General features: G+C 39.0%; 1 long non-coding RNA gene across 2 annotated transcripts; it reads left to right on the top strand.

The window, feature by feature from the left end:
• Window positions 1-5,275: 5,275 nt before the first annotated feature.
• On the top strand, window positions 5,276-17,551 carry LOC114860416 (uncharacterized). Of its 2 annotated transcripts, XR_008695375.1 has the most exons (4): window positions 5,276-9,781; window positions 9,953-14,150; window positions 14,312-14,374; window positions 14,593-17,551. It is a non-coding gene; the product is annotated as an uncharacterized LOC114860416 (long non-coding RNA). The 2 variants fall into 2 exon arrangements; XR_008695376.1 differs by lacking the exon at window positions 14,312-14,374.
• Window positions 17,552-17,753: the final 202 nt, after the last annotated feature.

The raw sequence follows: 17,753 nt of genomic DNA, 5'->3' as shown, positions 1-17,753 counted from the left end.
TATTGGTATTATAATCTCCAAGGTAAACCACAGCACAAAAATTGTTTAGTTATGAATGTGTTAGCCTAAGGTACATCCATGCTTCTTATTTATTTATTTTTTTTTTGCTCCGATTGTTTACTTAACAGATTTGCTTGGTTTCAGCAGCTGGTTGCACCCCTTACCCCCCCTCCCCCCCACCCTCCCGCATACACACCCTAAAGCAGAAACCTAACCTGTCCACCAACACAGCAACATCACACACATTTTGGATTAGCTAAATAAACCATTAAATAAACCATAAATCAGGAAGAGTATATATATTCTATATATACTCTTCTTGTTAAAGCAAAGCTGTCCATCACAATATGGCATTCAGCGTAATATATGCTGCTTGCTTAACTGCTGGACAGAACAAAAAAAAAAAAAAAAAAAAAAAAAAATTGGTCAAACATGGGTTGATGCATATGGGATAGCGAATACCACTATGGCCACACAAAATCTATAACCAACATGTCTTATTAAAAAAACAATTAATGAAACTAATAAAAGGATAATGTGAAAATGCTAAAGTTAATCATTTTTGCTGGCTGGGGAAATTGTCAGAGCTAGTGATGATGAACAAAGGTACAGAAAGATCATTGAGACCTGAAGTAAAGATGATTGGAAAAGTACAGTACTATAGTAAATAATTGAAAGAAAAAATGGAAATATTAAAAGTAAATGAGTAGACTTAAGTTTATAAGTAAAATAATATCTCAGTATGTTTATATAAATGTCCAAACTAGTTTCCAAAACTATTATGCAAGATTTTTTCCCTTTGAATTTATTTAGCTGAACCTTGTTGTTGAGCTGTTGAGTGAAGTCTCTGCTGATTTTGGCACCAGAGGATTCAGTGTTTGTGCACTGAAGAGGTAACATCAAACTGTAAGTACATTATCTCTATTCAATTCAATTAAATTTTATTTATATAGCGCCAAATCACAACAAAGTTATTTCAAGGCACTTTACAAGGTAAGGTTTAGGACATAACTAAACCCAACAAATCCCACATACAGCATGCCTTTAATTGTAATAATAACAATTTAATAGCATCAGTGGGGAGGAAAAAGTCCCCTAACAAGGAAGAAACCTCTAGCAGAACCAGGCTGGATGTGGGCAGCCATCTGCATGCTCTATTACAAAATATTCTTAAACATACTTGTGCATTAAAAAATACATTTTGTAGACTACAGGGCTAGGAGAAATTCACTGTCAACAATTTCTGTTACCTGTTAGTTGGATTTATATGTGGTGATATTATGGTTAAATACAGCAGTGACAAAGGTGCGAGAAGAGTTTTAAAAATTGCTTCTATGTAAAAAGTCGATTTGCTGACAGTCGCACTGGATTTGTTCTGCTGCGACTCTACAGTAAGTGTCAAAAGCTAAATCCTGAAAGCAGCAGATATTGTCAGCATAAAATTTGACAGTTTGTAGGAGCTCAGGTGCCTCTCTGCCTGATGTCCACATTTCAACAAAACCCCAGGCTTGTTTTGTTCAAATCTTGGCTAAACGCTGTTAAACTGTTAAATTAAAGGTTTAAAAAGTCAAAATTAAAACTAGTTAAACTCAATATGTGGCTTTATTAATTTGTTAAAGTCCACCTTTACAAAAAATACCCTGATTTGCACCCAGTTGACCTTCTTTAAGTAGATTCTGGTACTTTATACTGTACCATCCATTACATCTTTAATAAAAAGCTGAAAGTTTATAGGTTTTGGCAACACACCTTATTTGCTTACTGTAAACAACATGTATTTTGAACTTCATCCTCTGTTTCCTGACACTTTGTTTTTAGTCCTTCCTAGAAATAAAATAATTTGTTGTCTGTAGCCACTGCAACCACACAAAGGAGCGGAGCAGTAACAGCCACCAACCCTATCAACCATACTTCTGATAAATGTCTTGAGGATCATACGTTGTGTCGCAAAGCAGATCTCTCAAATATCCATTGATTCTCTCAAAACTGAATGCTGAATGCCCAGAGAGGCCCCCAATTCTTTCTGTTAAATGGATTAACGGATGTCAGTTAAAGGAAATATTTTCTACGCTATAAAGATTTTCCATGTTCACTACAAAGTGCTTCAAGGAAATACAAGACAGCTCAAGGTCACTTGTAGATATTGATAATACTCCCTACACTTCAGTGACCATAGAGTTCTGGTTATTTCTGATTTCTGAAAGTGGCTTTAAATGCAAAAGTCCTTTGCTGAAACATGGTCACCTACAAGCCAAAGTTTTACTGTTTGTTTCTCTTCATCAAATGGGTTTGACCTTGAACATCTAAAGCCCTTTTTTCACTATGGTGCCAGCATCGTTTGCAGTTCAGAAGGAGTGACCACAGCGTCAGAGGAGCAAACCAAGAAGAACACTTGTGAAGTGTGATCTTTGCCATTGTTGTCTCTCCATCGAAGAGGACGGCATTCATTGACAAAAGGCTTTAGAAATGTGTTTATCTTAGTCTGCACCAAACCACAGTCCTGCAACTAACACATTTCCTTTGGTTGTGAGTAAAGAAGCTCGTTAATGGTAAACTGAATGGGCCAAACTGAGTAAGCATATGAATCAAAAACGGGTACACCGTCAAAATTCCTTGTCAGTGTGAGATCATTTGCACCCAGTTGACCTTCTTTAAGTAGATTCTGGTACTTTATACTGTACCATCCATTACATCTTTAATAAAAAGCTGAAAGTTTATAGGTTTTGGCAACACACCTTATTTGCTTACTGTAAACAACATGTATTTTGAACTTCATCCTCTGTTTCCTGACACTTTGTTTTTAGTCCTTCCTAGAAATAAAATAATTTGTTGTCTGTAGCCACTGCAACCACACAAAGGAGCGGAGCAGTAACAGCCACCAACCCTATCAACCATACTTCTGATAAATGTCTTGAGGATCATACGTTGTGTCGCAAAGCAGATCTCTCAAATATCCATTGATTCTCTCAAAACTGAATGCTGAATGCCCAGAGAGGCCCCCAATTCTTTCTGTTAAATGGATTAACGGATGTCAGTTAAAGGAAATATTTTCTACGCTATAAAGATTTTCCATGTTCACTACAAAGTGCTTCAAGGAAATACAAGACAGCTCAAGGTCACTTGTAGATATTGATAATACTCCCTACACTTCAGTGACCATAGAGTTCTGGTTATTTCTGATTTCTGAAAGTGGCTTTAAATGCAAAAGTCCTTTGCTGAAACATGGTCACCTACAAGCCAAAGTTTTACTGTTTGTTTCTCTTCATCAAATGGGTTTGACCTTGAACATCTAAAGCCCTTTTTTCACTATGGTGCCAGCATCGTTTGCAGTTCAGAAGGAGTGACCACAGCGTCAGAGGAGCAAACCAAGAAGAACACTTGTGAAGTGTGATCTTTGCCATTGTTGTCTCTCCATCGAAGAGGACGGCATTCATTGACAAAAGGCTTTAGAAATGTGTTTATCTTAGTCTGCACCAAACCACAGTCCTGCAACTAACACATTTCCTTTGGTTGTGAGTAAAGAAGCTCGTTAATGGTAAACTGAATGGGCCAAACTGAGTAAGCATATGAATCAAAAACGGGTACACCGTCAAAATTCCTTGTCAGTGTGAGATCATTTGCACCCAGTTGACCTTCTTTAAGTAGATTCTGGTACTTTATACTGTACCATCCATTACATCTTTAATAAAAAGCTGAAAGTTTATAGGTTTTGGCAACACACCTTATTTGCTTACTGTAAACAACATGTATTTTGAACTTCATCCTCTGTTTCCTGACACTTTGTTTTTAGTCCTTCCTAGAAATACTAGAAATAAAATAATTTGTTGTCTGTAGCCACTGCAACCACACAAAGGAGCGGAGCAGTAACAGCCACCAACCCTATCAACCATAAACCATAAACACACTCTGACACTCACACTGGAAAACCCACATACTGTACCTGTTCTGTTTGTTTTTGTACACCCCAAGTGTTTTTCCATGAATATGTTGTGCGAGGGATACAATTATTGTCGGTTATGCTCAGAAAGGAGCTGAGACCATACTTCACATTTACATAGACTTTACATTTGATTTGATTACACAAATTCACCATCATCTCATCCTGTATTTTAAGACCAAATTTGCTTACAGTAGGGGTTGGGTTTTAGGTTTGATGTAATACAGGTGAACCACAATGATTGAGAGAGTCTACATTCAAAAAAACGATTCTTGCCTATAATAAGACTAGGACAATAAAAATGAATACATACCGTAGATAAATATTATATTATATATTATATTTACAGCTGCATTTTAGTTTAATACTATTAACGCTGTGTACGCATCTTAAAGTTGAAAGCTTATACAGTAAGTTTTATATTATACACACCTTATTTTCTTATTTTGACATCTAGATAAGTAGATTCTGGTACTTTATACCACCCATTACATCTTATATAGAGAATAAAAACCCTAAAGTTTATAGGTTTTGGCAATAGACTTTATTTTCTTACTGTATACTTACATGTATGTTAAACTTCATCCTCCGCTTCCTGACATTTTGCTTTTACTTCTTTCTAGAAATAAAGTAATTTGTTGTTTGTTTAACCACTGCAAACACACAAAGGAGTGGCATAGTAGCAGCAATCAACCTTATCAACCCTGACACCCACACTGGAAAACTCACAAACCTGTTTGGTTTGTTTTTGTACACCTGCAGTGTTTTTATATATTAATTTTATATTCATCTGTTTTAAAGTACTGTAATGACTTCAACAGTCAAATGTTATTAGTTTAAATTGTGCCTTGATCATTGTGGTTGTAAAAAGTAGTCATGTTAACTTTTTGCCCAACAAGTAATTTATTTTATAGACAATGGTGCATCTTCACTATATACATGAAATTAGATTAATCATGTTTTACCTGAAAAGACATAATTTGTGTATTCAAAAAATAAAAAGAACGACCAGTTTCTGAAATGCAGCAAAACCGATAAAGAGTCAGTTGTGCCATATTTCCATTGTGTCAATACCTTTATGAATTTCTTACCAAATGAGCCCTTTCATCTAGATGGAATGTGCTAATTCTGTTTTCTCGTGTGTTTTTATGTCCATGATGTGTCCATTGTTTTGTCTATATATTTTGTGAGCGTGTAACTGCGATCGCGTGCCGGGTGGTGGAGAGTAAAAGGCGAGTAAAGGGCGCCAACTTGGCCAAGGCTGACCCTGGACTGAAGAATGGAAGGATATACAGTAAATAAAAGCTACTGATGAACAAACGGGCAAGACAGGTCAGTCTTTCTCTTCAGTTAATTTGTGAACCGACTTGAATGTATTACTAAAAATATTGTGGAATGAAAAAGTATATTGTATTTGTTTACATGTTTTTACTTTACTGTAGCCTCATATAACACTCACACAGCAGAAACAAGTGGAAACTAAACTGCATGACACATTGTCAAAGGTTTCCAAGAGCTAGTGTATGAATTCAACAAGATTATTTAAACATATTAAACACATTTATTGGTACATAAAAAAAGTCCTAATGGTTTCTTTGACTACAATAAATTGCAATACAACATCTAATTATGGCCTCTGATTTATAATGCAATGGGAAAATATGACCATTTAAAGTTGTATATTTAGTTCACTTTTATGAATCTGCTCTGTTAGTGGGGTAAAACAGACCAACAAAACAGGAAAATCTCAATAACAATATATTGATGACCATAACATTGATATTCCAGGCTGAGCTTTTGAAGAAAAAATAAACCTACATGCAAAGATAAACAAGTAAAAACTGAATAAAAAATTAAACAGTAGACAGTTCGGCTCATGTACAGTATCACTGTAGTATTTCCAAGCTACACTCAGCTTTGCATAACTTGCAGGTTACAGTCTTCTTTGTTGTTTATTATAAAAAGCTGTCATTGAGACATCAGAAGCAAACTCACTCCTGCTGCCGATTGATCTTTTATCTCAGGCGGCTGCTTTATGTTGACGTCACACTGACTGCACCATAATACCAGCAAATATAAACCTAACTAACTGGTAACAGAAACCCCTGTTAGCCCAATAGTCTACACAAACTGTAATGTTTGCTTAATTTGTAAGGTATGTTTAAAAATATATTGTATTAAAGTAGTGTTGATGTACTTACAGTACAGTTTGATGTTACCTCTTCAGTGCACAAACACTAAATCCTTTGGTGCCAAAATCAGCTCCAGAGAGCCAGAGAGACTCCACTCAAAATTGGACTTTCACCCCAAAGAAGTTCAGCTAAATAAATTCAAATGGACTATGTCGTGGAGAACAGTTTTGGAAACTAGTTTGGACATTTATATCAACTTACTGTACTGTACTGAGATATGCACTTTATACAAATGTGTACATTACAATAAATTATATGAATACAATGTACAGTAACAACATGTCTTCAAAGGGTCCTCGGATGAAAATGAGATGTTAATCAAGTAGAAAAAGTCAAGTAATGAGCAGCGACTTAAAAGTTAAAAGTTAAAACTCATCGCTCAAAAACAAAAGTAAAATGAATGCAGCACCCAGAAGCAAAAGATAAGTAACACCATACTACACAATACATACATACCAGTAGTATTTGATGACACAAATCCACAGAATCTCCCTAAAAGAAGTTTTTCTTCAGAAAGTGTCAGTGTCAGAAAGAAAAATATTCTATTCTGCAGAACGAAGGACAGGAACAGTTAAAATACACCCTTTAGCTCCTTCTCCAACAGTTCCTGAGAAGCCAAGAGGTCGTGGCAAGATACGTATAAAAAACATAACCCTAAAAAGATGCTCAACGTTGACCACAAACAAGTTGGCATGTCTTACATAGTTTCTGCACTTAGCAACACACCACTTCCAAATCCACATCTGTTGTGAGTTAAAGATTCCATCATTTTGAGTCATACAGCCTCACAAATAAAAAATGTGTCTCACACCCACACTGGAGAAGTTAAAACTTTTTTTCTTGCCATACAGCATTGTCCTCCCTCTCTCTCTCTCTCTCTTCCTTAGCTAAAACCAAGAGTTGTTGTGTATATGAACACTGTAGGGTCTAGTTAAAATACTACAACTTTGCAATAAATAATTAGTTTATTGCACACAACCACGGGTAATAGAAGCTATAAAACAACTTCAACAAACATCGAGACCTACAGGGCAAGTGGCTCGGGCAGGGCTATAGCCTGAGAAAAAAGGGAGACAACAGGTAAGCCACGCCATACCCCCTACACCCACACAACTCATGCAGTCCCCCTAAATCCACAACATGCATCAGGTAAAAGCTTTTTGATGCACTAACTATGATCTCAGTACACAGACCAGAGACACACATTACCCACTGGCTCCTATATTCCCTTATAATTGTTTGTGGATGTAGCTGGGCGTGACCAACCTTGTACCTATGGCGGCCGGCAGGTGACAACATCGGCTAAAATCCGCCCCAAGCATTTTAAATTGGTGCCCCGACAATTTACTAAAGCCAGGACCCCGTTAATGCAGAAAGAAGCCCTCTAGGGACCCCTGCACCGACCCTACCCTTTGCAGTCTCTGGTAAGTGATGGGGATTAGAATGTTTACCAGCATTGTGTGTGTGTGTGTGTGGGGGGGGCATTTTCCGCCCGGGTTATGTGGATCCGCTGCCTGGGTGGTCTCCTTTCTGCTGACCCCCACCAATTGCTGGGCCCGATGTGGTGCCAGGGGATATGGTCGGGCCGATGGGGTAGGCCCCGCTCCGCTCGTGTAGGGGTGGTGACCTGGGGGTGGGCCCCACTCTGGGCACAGGAGCATCGCCTGGTGGGCTCCCTACAGACCGTGGATCCTCGGCCTGCATTTTCTCAGGCTGGCCCTCCAACTGGGGAACTGTTTGCCCCTGGTTCTCAAGGGGCGGACAGCGTTGACCCATACCATACACCTGTGACCTAACAGGTACTCCCGAAACTTCTGGTCCATTGTCCACTTCATAGCTAAGAATTAGAGTTTCATAGAGCTGTAATTTTGTTCTGCTGGATGGAGACTTCAGCTTGCGTAGGTAATGGGTCGAACTTTACCATCCTGCTCTTAAGACAGGACTGCACCAAGGCCGCTATGACTAGCATCCACCTCCAAAATAAAGGAAAGGCTAAAATTAGTATAAGCCAGGGGAGAATACCAGCTATGACTTGAGTTCTGTAAAGCTGGCCTCACTCTCTGCAGTCCACATTTTCTCCAATGGAGAACTCTGACGTTGATGCTTTTTTATTGGAGAGGTCAGCCACCAACCTATGTAGTGGGGTGGCTAATTTAGCAAACCCTTCAACAAAACATATATAATAGCTGTCAAAACCTGAAAAGGACCTCAGTTCAGAGACAGTACTTGGTGTGGGCCATTCTGCTACTGCGGCCACCTTCTTAGGGTCTGTAGACATGCCTGCAGCAGACACAACATGACCCAGATACTAGACTTCTGGTTGGAAAAATGTACATTTCTCCAGCTTTACCTTCAGTCCCTGTTATTGTTAAGGTCCAGGACCATTTCCAAGCTGCAGAGTTGCTCATCTGAAGAAGAGAACACAATGACATCATCCAGATATAACAGCAAGGAATGAAACTTCGCCAAATATTCTTTCCATAAGTCGCTGAAAGGTGCTGGGGGCATTGCACAGACCGAAAGGCATCCTCTGAAACTCTCAAATAGGTCAAAAGGTGTACAGAACGCTGTAGCTAAGCTGTAGCTGAGCTAAATACATGGTAGAGAGCCACTGGGCTCTACAGGGCATCCAATGATTCTTCAATGCGTGGAAAGGGGAAAGCATCCTTTCTCGTTTTGCCATTAAGCAGTCTGTAATCCACACAAAGCCTTAGACTACCGTCCTTTTTCCTTACCAGGTCAATAGGGGAAGCATAAGGACTGCAACTCTTCCTTATGACTGCTTTCCCACATCTGTCAAATGTGAGCTCTCACATCATCGTAGTCCGATTGTGTGTATATATCTATACCTTCGTTGAACTGGGACATCATCAAGTAAAGGAATGTCATAAGTCACTAAAGTGATACAACCCAGAGCCAGAGGCTGATCAGTATTAGGTGCTCCACAGAACGCCACCAGAGATCCTTCGTACCGGTGCCATCAGCCTGTACAACTCCTCTCTAAGGATCGACCTGTATCTGTGTAGCAGAGTACAAACATATGTGTGTGTGTGTGTGTGTGTGTGTGTGTGTGTGTGTGTGTGTGTGTGTGTGTGTAGTCTATAGCAGTCTATAGGAATTGTATGCAAATACAGTGCATACATACTTGATTTGTGTGTGTACAGTACGGTATGTGTGGGTACATGTGTATACATGTATATGTATGTGCTCATAAATATATTACATTTATGTCCTGACAATACTTTCTGCCATCTTCCTTTCTGCAATACATGAAATTGATTGTGTCAAAGTGTGCAAAGCAATTTTCCTATGGGATTAATAAAGATTTTTGAATCTTGAATTGCAATGAAATTCTGCCAAAGTCCCAAAAGTATGGCCAGGATTTTAGGCAGCTAGTTGTAGAAGATGAATCATCCAGGAGCCACCACTGACAGACTGTTTTATCATTCCTAGTTTAATGAATTGTTTAGTTTTATTATTTTTCTATTATTGTTGTTGGTTAAAGATTTTGTGTGATCATAATGGTACAGTATGTGGTTGTCCCCTTACACATTAATTTGTGTTTGACAGTGCCTCAGTCTTCTGTGCAAGCTGTTCTGATGCTACAAAGAGGAACCTCTGTGGGTGCAGAAGGGAAACGCATACTCTTGTGGTGAGCAACTTCTGTGAATTTAAGGTGAAACAGGATGAGGACAGGAAACGGATGGTTCAGCTTAACTGACAGAAAGTAGACTGTTTTTCTTCCTCTTGTCTTGTCTGAATGTTTTCTGTTAGCAATTGCAGTTCAACAGCTTTTTCTTTTCAATTGCTTCACTGTGTCCAGGGAAAACACACTGAAGACTCCAATGGATGATGACGTAGAAGAATGAATACATTCTACTTTGTTCCTGAAACATTAAGATGAAACATATTGGTGTTGTAGTAATGTGACACTGTCCATGCTGGATCACCTTATTCATTATTAGTTATTAAATTCTTTATTTATTCCTCATTAATGGTGTCAGTCAGATTTAAGCTTAACTTTACACTGAGGGTAATGAGTTTTGCTTTGATTGCTTTGGGACACCGCTGCGCTCAACTGTACACACTTTAATGCTCCATGAATATTGCTACCACTTTGTCTTTACACATGGACAAACATGAACTAGGTTGCTCTCATTATGAGCAGGTGTGAAGGCTGCTAAGACCCACAAACAAGACAAGAGGGAGGCCCAAATGCACGACCCATAGACATACTCAGAGATACAAATAGGAAACACAAAGAGGATTAAAGAGAATTTAACTTTACATTTAAAAACACAGATGTTATTTTTACACTATAATGGAAACAAAACTAACACACATAGGTAAATAAACTAAAAATCACTGCATAGTGCAAGCAAAACTAAAGTAACAAAAAGCTAAAGACTTGAAATACAAGACTAAACAGGTGAACCAAACCAAACTAATTACAGCAAATGACAAGAAAACAAACCAAGAGGACACTAAACAAACCCCCCTGGTGGTGTGGAAGCTGAGTCACAACATATTTTCTATAGAATTAAAGAAGAAAGCACTGCAATATCTTCAGGAGACATTTGAATTAAATCACTTTGTATTCACATTGTAATTGTTGTTTAAATACTCACTGGTTTTATGACAAAATGAAAACAAAGGTTTTTTTTTCCACATCAACTTTTTTGAACCAACAGAGGCAACAGAAGCCAAAAATCCCACCGGTTCCAAACACTGTAGGGTTTATCTGACTTTTCTTTACTTTGTGCTATTGCAAGCTTTTACCCAAATGCCATCTGAGGTCCTGATAAACCCAGCAGTCAAAGGGAAGTGGCAAGACACTGGTGTTACATTCAAAAATATAATTTATTTAATATTTGACTATACTAGTTAAAATACTACAACTTTGCAAAAAATAATTAGTTTATTGCACACAACCACGGGTAATAGAAGCTAAAAAACAACTTCAACAAACATCGAGACCTACAGGGCAAGTGGCTCGGGCAGGGCTATAGCCTGAGAAAAAAGGGAGACAACAGGTAAGCCACGCCATACCCCCTACACCCACACAACTCATGCAGTCCCCCTAAATCCACAACATGCATCAGGTAAAAGCTTTTTGATGCACTAACTATGATCTCGGTACACAGACCAGAGACACACATTACCCACTGGCTCCTATATTCCCTTATAATTGTTTGTGGATGTAGCTGGGCGTGACCAACCTTGTACCTATGGCGGCCGGCAGGTGACAACATCAGCTAAAATCCGCCCCAAGCATTTTAAATTGGTGCCCCGACAATTTACTAAAGCCAGGACCCTGTTAATGCAGAAAGAAGCCCTCTAGGGACCCCTGCGCCGGCCCTACTCTTTGCAGTCTCTGGTAAGTGATGGGGATTAGAATGTTTACCAGCATTGTGTGTGTGTGCAAACATTTTAGCTGCTTCTCTATTTGTCTCTTATGTAACAATAGAGATGCCCTCAGGCAGACTAACAATTTGAGCCTGACGTAAAACACCAATAAGACACAGAGGATGCAGATGGATAGCTGTTGTTCCTATGTTAACCAGAGGCACATAAACTGTGCCCCTCTCTGCTGGAACCATCGATGGAGAGATAAAAACAGATTCAGGAGCAGAGCGATCCTAAACAAGAGGCTCTATCAATACACTGTCTGTGCCACTAAACTGTTGGGAGCATGTGACCAAGACCCACTTAACCATACCAGCCGCTACTGTATATACTGTACAGTACGTAGGACGAATTCCCCTAACTCTGGCCAACCCAGTCTTGGGGGATTTCATCTGCCCCTTAATATAATAGCCTGCTGCACTACAGGGAGATTGAAAGGTGCCTTGCCATACTGAGTAAACAGCTGCAGGTAAAATTCCCTTACTGTATAAAGTTCATGCCCAACACCCCTGGCAAATCTGAAGGAGGTCCTTGACCTGGGGGATCTTTTACAATCACAACTTCATTCTGTGGCACCACTTTCCCTCACACCTCCACGACCAACTTCACATAGTCCACATAGGGATCTCTAGCCTACAGTATTTGCGGCCTGCAACTGCAGCCAGCAGCATGAACTAGGGGTGCTTTGGAAGTAATGCTTAAAGAAACTCTAAGTGACAGTCACCATGGACCCTGTGTCCAAAAGACAATTAACAGGTACAGTACCCCACCCAACTAAAGTGTTACATAGGGACCGGGACCTGGGGGCCTGAACCCAGTACAGATGGGCCTACAGTATGTCCTCCAGATGCTTGGCTCCCTACATCCGAGGGGTCTCATTTCCTGCGTCCTGTGTTAAACTGCTCGTAGCAACTCGTCATGTAGAGGGAGCAGTCTGAGTCTGTAATCTCTGCACTACACAGTCCTTTGCATAATGACCTGGCTTTACACAGCACCTGTATATGGTACTGTAGTCTCCAGGCGTTTAAACCTAGCAGGAGGGTTAGACGTGGCTTAGGGGGCTAGTACGCTCTGGGTCAACTGGTTAAGATGTTCTTGCTGCCACTTCAACATCACCTTTAACTTTAACCCATTTCTTTTCTGTGGTGAAATTCCTTCTGCAAATTGTACAACACTGTACGAGGGAACAGAGTTACTCCTACCTCTACAGGTACAGTAGGCTCATCAACTTGCCCCTCCCTCTCCAGCAAATGGCTTCCGCACACACATCTACTGTAGCAGCGTGTAGTCTGGGTGTTGCTGCACCAACTGCTTGAGTTGACTAGTACATGTACGCCCCTTGATCTGCAGAACCTTTAGTCTGTTAATACAAAGTTTGCACCATTTAAACTCAATAATTACTGCTAAGAGTGTGATTGTCCTTCATCAAGTGATTGTATACACTACCACATTGCCAGTATGTGAATGGCTGTAGAGTTATTGTTATATCATAACAGCTAATAGATTAATCCTTCAAGTATGTGAAAGACATTAAATTATATCTAAATACAAACCAAAAACAGATAATTTCTCATTGTCATTTTCATTTATTTCTGTGCCTAAGGACAATGTGTCTGTAACATTTTAACCTGTTGCTCTAATACACAACATTTTACATTTATTTACTAATTGTATATTTTGTTTAAGGGCTTTGATATTTATTTTTCCTGTGTATTTAATTAATTTCCTTTCTTACTTCATTCTAGCCTCACTAACAGTAATATAAGATGCACAACAGACACAAGTGGAAACTATACAAACATCATGATGAAATAGACAATTTAAAGTTACATAATTACTGTTAATTAAATAAATGTAGTGTTAGACTTTTAGACAATTAATCTACTTTGCTAGTGTGGTAAAATCATTATCATATGAAGACCTACAGATACTTGAAAAGTATAAAACTTTTAATATATGGGTCAGCTGCTGGGTTCAGTCATTGCAAGGCTGCTTTCGTCCTGCTAATAAACCCAACACCACTACAGCACATCTATTGAAACATTAAAAGACTGTTAAACCGACGTGTTGGTTTAACAGTTGGTTAATTCAGGGATAGTTTTGACCTGAACACTTTCCATGTTCTTCCCATATCTTAGTGGGATTTATACTGTATATAGTAGGTACTCTGACAATAGTTGAATGAGAGGAAGTAGAAAGTTAACATTACTTAAATCATAATCGGTGAGAAACGTGAATTATCTATAAATGACATATATATGAGGTAACTGCCCTTACACTAACCTCGTAGAACAGAGACAATATTTTACAGAAGATACAATTTGAAAAAAAAAAAAAAAACGGATTTCTCCAGTGTCTCTTTGATATTCTCCTATTTCAGAATAATCATCATTATAAACAACAAAATGTATATAATTATATCAGTTTTCATAGAGCTGCTCAGAGTAACATGTTATTCAGTGTGTCCTGTCCATTGAAATCCACTGAACATAACTTGTTTATTTACTGTTGTCATTTGGAGTAGTTATGACTTTGGTAATGATTGTTTACTTTTAATTTGAAATAGTTTGAAGCTGCTGACAAGAAGACACCACCTGCTGAAAGGAAACCAACACGTAAGTTCAGCGAAATTTAACCAGATCTAATGTGTTGATGAGTCATTGAATCCACCTAAAATCACCATCAGACTTTATCTTTATTGTTAAAACAAACTTATTATTAATTATTGTTTTACGTTTTATTTTAAAGAAATAAAAAATCTCTTTTTTTTCTCAAGTTCTTTCTACAGGATCTAGTTCTTGTCTAGAGACAAGTGAACGCAACATGAATGGAATTCAAAGTAAATAAATGACATCATCAGCCAAAACATCTAACACAAACACCTGTATCACACTGAAATAATTCATTTTGAAATCCTATGAGTAGTTGCAAATGAAGCTAAACTCAATGGTCATTGTTTTTTTACAGTAGTAATAAAATAAATGATGAAATAATAATGAAACACTAAACAAGTGAACTAATATGACCACAGATTTGTTTCTATTTTCACTAATTTAGATGCTGAAGACAGATAAAGGTACAAAGATCTGCAGCTGCAAGTGCTGATTTGTCCAGATCCACGGATAAGTCGCTGGAGTTAAGTTCATCCACATCTGAAATCAGATGATCAGCTTCATCAAAAGTGAAACCAACAGAACCCAGAGATGAGAAGTGAAGTGAGACGTTTACCTGCTTATGATGTGAGAGGAGTCTCCCTCCTCAGAGGTCCAGATTCGGGCCACAGCTCTTCAACCAAAGCTTCTGCTTTTTCAAACGTCTCAAAGTCAGCATTTTGCATCGCGATATTCCCTCCCTTCTCACAGAATGAAAGGTTCTCTCTCAGCTGATCAAAATGCAGCACCTGAAACAGAAAAAAAGCCAGTGATGATTCTGACTCTGAAAACTTACACTCTACAATTTGATATTGACTGTATTTATTGGCTTCATGTTGTTTTCTATAAGAAGCAAATGCATTGCTCAGCAGTGATTGTACCTGTTCTCCTTTAATGTGCAGAGCGATGGTAACATGATCCCAAACATAATAATAGTCATCAATTTCTTCAGCCTCCATGATCTTATCATCAGGTCTCAGGATCAAATTATATCTAAAAAGAAAGGACAAAATCTACCAATGAAATGCAGAAGGGCATGACTATGAATCCTCACCTACACATAAGAGGATACATCAGATTGGGATTGAATAAGTTCCATGACAGGTTTTAGCTTATGAACATGTTTCCTGTATGGGTCAAATGCAATGTTTTTAAATATGGGAGTAACAAGGGAATTTGATATTTACATCTTCATGAATAATACATCAATCAAAGCTCCATCCACTGAATCTGTCTCTCTGGTTCTTACCTGTGTGTCTGACTCATGGCCTCCGGCCTCCAGATGAAGCGTCCATCTCTGTAGACACACACAGCGTTGGGATCGTCAGCCAGTAGGGGGAACTCTTTGAACTGCTCCTTGTCATCCGGGCTGTGGACCAGCACCACGTACATCACTTCCATCCTGTACAGCACCGTCTTCAATACTCGCATGACCGGCTGAGCACCGGAGCAGAACTGGACAGTGACAGAAGGATTCAGTGGCAGAGTTGGACCTGATGGCTCCAAATGTTCATATTTACATGGGTGAGATAATGATATAACTTGTATTAAACGCAAAACCTTCTGTTGCAGTGTAGATGTTTGTCAAAATGTTCTCATTTAACTTAATCAATGAGGACATTCTGTCTGACAACTGGTCTGATCTGGTCTAATCTGACATCAGCTGCTTTACATTACAATACATACAGTACAAGTTATTAAGCACATATCTTTGCTGATCTGCATCTGAACGGTCTTTGTATGAAAGCTATTTGCATTGCATATTCTGCATTTGACTGACACCTTTGACCAGTAACAACACTTTTAGTACCTGATCGCTGTAGGCCTTCAGAACTGCATGCAGTGGGAAGGTGAAGCGGAATGAGCCCCACATGGACCTTTCAGAGAAGGACGGGGAGGTGGTAAACTTCCCCAGGAAGGGCTGCTGCCTCTGGACCTGGGCCTCAGTGCGGTCTGGAAAGGTTTTTTCCAGGAACCTTGTCTCTGCTGCTTTTAAATCTTCATCATTCACAGCCAGACTCCACCACACAAATTCAGCGTAATCAGGGAACATGTTTCTGAAGCCTCCATCCCTCGCAATTCCTTCTAATCCAGCTCCATCCGTGTCATGTTTCAGATGTGATATATGAAACTCCACTCGAGGGAACGCCGGAACGTTTTCTTTTGAGAGGTACCCATATATATGTAGATTTCTGGCTGTTTCTCTCAGATCCTCTAGCTTTGGATGTCGACATTTGATACAATCCTCATTTTTTCCTCTTCTGTTTGTCCGGAACTCCATGGTCAGATGACACTAAAAGGTCTTTACTGTTGGAAGTATCCACTGTCTGTGCTTTAGGAAGTGATCACAGGGCAGTTGAGGCAGGCAGTAAAAACTATACTCCACCCATCTCCTCCAAACCACAGGCATAGCATTGTTCTGAGTAATCTGCTGCAGCTGATTTTAGCCTCTGCTTGTGGCAATAATAAAGCCAGCTGACTGAAGATTGAGAAAATGAGCATAACTTCATCTGTTTTAGGAACTTGAGTATAGTTTATTGCCCAAAAGCTGTGAGCATTACATTGAGTCACGAGTGTAGCTTTACAGCTAACATCCAACCAGGTGTTCAGAGACAAAGCGCAGGTGAGGTTTGTTATCACATATGTGCCAGGTCCAAGGTTCAAGTCATCACAGTCATATCTGGAATCTTTGTGTAGCTTTCTGTACCTGACACGATACAATACTGTACGTAACTAAAACCGTCTCCCTCATCTAATCAAGTACAGGGAGCTGTACATTTTCAAGTTTTAAGTTGTGTGTAGTTGCTGTATGTTGTTTTAAAGTTTACATTCTGCTTTAATTTTTATAATGTTATATTATATATATTTTTATATGTTTGCTCCTCATTAGAATAAGAAGATAAAACCCTCAAGGTTAAGTTGTCCTGGATGTTTGTTTCCTGTTTGTTTCACTTAATCAAATTGTAGATATATTTTAATCATGGTGCCAGCATGTAAACACCAGTTGCATTTACATCCACCATTAAACTGTATGCAGTTCTGAAGGATAAAACCAAGGAGATGACGAACCACAGTCCTGCAACTATCATGTTATCCTTTCTTTGAGAGTAACGAAGCTTGTTAATGGTAAGCTGAGCCGGCCAAACTGAGTCAGCATATGAATCCTTTACACCGTAACAATTCCAGGTCATCTGCACCCAAATGACCTTCTTTAAGTAGATTCTGGGATCTTATACCATCCATTGCATCTTTAATATCATGCTGTCTTTTAGTTTATTTTAGGTAACAACTCTGTGCTAAGATCTTTAAGAAGGTTTGTCAAAAGATATTTCAGGCATGCAAATAAAAAGAAGCTTTCATTTTCAGTGCTTCTTTCTTTGTTAAACACTGCACCAAAGTCCTCAATGCATTGACCAGATCAGGCAAAAGAAAATTTAGCAAAGCCATGAACTCAGTCTGCACAGCTGCTGTCAGATGCCGCATGATAAAGAGTACAGCAGCAAGCAGACCTTTGGCTCGAGTTACAGATGAACCTGAGTAACTTGGCTCCTAACTCTGTGAAGAAAA

The sequence above is a fragment of the Betta splendens genome, chromosome 8 (assembly GCF_900634795.4).
Source record: "Betta splendens chromosome 8, fBetSpl5.4, whole genome shotgun sequence".
NCBI classification, from domain to species: domain Eukaryota; kingdom Metazoa; phylum Chordata; class Actinopteri; order Anabantiformes; family Osphronemidae; genus Betta; species Betta splendens.
This window is presented reverse-complemented; position numbering and strand designations above follow the sequence as displayed.